This window comes from Nannospalax galili, unplaced genomic scaffold (assembly GCF_000622305.1).
Source record: "Nannospalax galili isolate Female #2095 unplaced genomic scaffold, S.galili_v1.0 scaffold216, whole genome shotgun sequence".
Taxonomy (NCBI): Eukaryota; Metazoa; Chordata; class Mammalia; order Rodentia; family Spalacidae; genus Nannospalax; species Nannospalax galili.
This window is the reverse complement of record NW_008339003.1, coordinates 1,456,967-1,458,808: the sequence shown is the minus strand read 5'-3', so window position 1 is coordinate 1,458,808 and position 1,842 is coordinate 1,456,967.

Below are 1,842 nucleotides of genomic sequence, written 5' to 3'. Positions count from 1 at the left end.
AGTTTTTGCCCCAGGGCATAAAAAAAACAGTCCTACTATCTGTCAATATTATGTGGCCCATGCCTGCAAACCTTTGCTGACTGAAGTTTATATTTTACATTATATGGATGACATTCTTATCACCCATAAGAATCCTAAGATCTTACAAGGAGCTTTTCAAAAACTCAAAACAAACCTCTAGGCATTAGGTCTTACTCTTGCAGCAGATAAAATACAGTTACATGCCTCTTATACCTCTTTGGGTCACTCTATTCAAGATGTCATCTGGCTCATAGCTCCTGTTCTTACCTTATCAGATGAGGTTACCCTTTCAGAGGAGCAGACCCTCTGTGGCAACATTAATTGGATATGGGGCTTCTTACCCATGTCCACAGAAGAGCTTACACTGCACTTTGACCTCTTGCAGGGAAAAGTCAGAACAGGGCAAATTTCAAATGTTCATGAGAGTCCATTGGAATTTTTTGAATGAGAGCTTCCAAAAACATCCCTCTATGGGTTCCTCCTCATTTTCCTTTTGTCTGCCAAGGCTGGACTTGAGAGTGAGGGACACAGGATTTGTTTTCAAGCACTTTGATAGCTGTTGGAGTGGCTAGAATCAGTGTCAGTTCCCTTGCAAAGCCTTCTAGATAGGGATAAAAACAAATTTGGCCATCATTTTACAACAATAGTGGGTTGTCTCCCTTAGCTACAGGTGGGCACTACAGTATTGGAGACCAAGATTTGAAGTCTTACATATGAGCAGCACCTTGTGATTAGAAACAAAATTATCAATGAGAAATAATTGTCTAAATAACATTTTATACGGACTTAGCCCCGAATACTTATCTGTGAGCATATATCCTGATATAACCTCAGGAGTCAGGAAAATGAAGGAATAATGGGGTGAAGGGGAAGAAACTTGAGTGATGGGGACAGTGGGAGATGTCACGAAGGGAAAAGGGGGAAATTTGGATATTTAAACTGGGAAGGGTGTAGGGAGGGTCATACATGGGGAGAGAGTTGAGAGATAAATGTTAGATGGTATGAAAACTCAGATGGAAATTGTATTAGTTCAAAAGCTTACTGAAATATAAACATATTGTGAGTGTGTGTGTGTTTATGTGTGTGACTGAAGGCTATATAACAAGAAACACAGTGCCAGACTCCCCAAATAACACAGACCCAAACCCCTTGATTGCCTTTTAGAACTTGAAAGTACAACCCTATTGCTGAAGACAGGACGTACTTTATCATATATATATAATGTGAGACTGCAGAATTTGTGTCCCTAAATAGGACTCCTATATTAAACCTCTGCCACCCAGGACTTAAGGACCATTGTGGAAGAGCCAGGGGTGATACATGAGCAAAAGGAAATAGAGGTTTTTTTTCAGGCAGCTGGAAACTTGTTCATATGAACTTACAGTAACGGTAACAGTATGCATAAGACCCACAAAACCTCAAACCAGACAAAAACTCGGCATAGAACTGGGGAAATGGGGAAGAAGCCCCAACCTAGCTTAGGATCTACTGGCAACTGATCTCTGCTCCGTGGTCTTCTTTAAGGGACTGACACTAGATACTTTGACCAGACTCCAATGGATGGACTTGTTGTGGAAAATCTTGTGACCGATTTTGCCTTTCGCCTTACATACCTATCATGCTGGAATGCAGTGCTTCCTGTTTCTTATCAGAGAGAAAACTATGTAAGTCACATGGTTTCCAGGAATCCCAAACTTAGAGAAACTGAACTTATCATGCTAATAGGGCATCTGGCCTGCTAGATTGTAATAGGATACTAATCTGCCATGCTAATAAGGGATCCCATATGCTGCATTATGTTTTGGCCCTTTTACCCCCCTT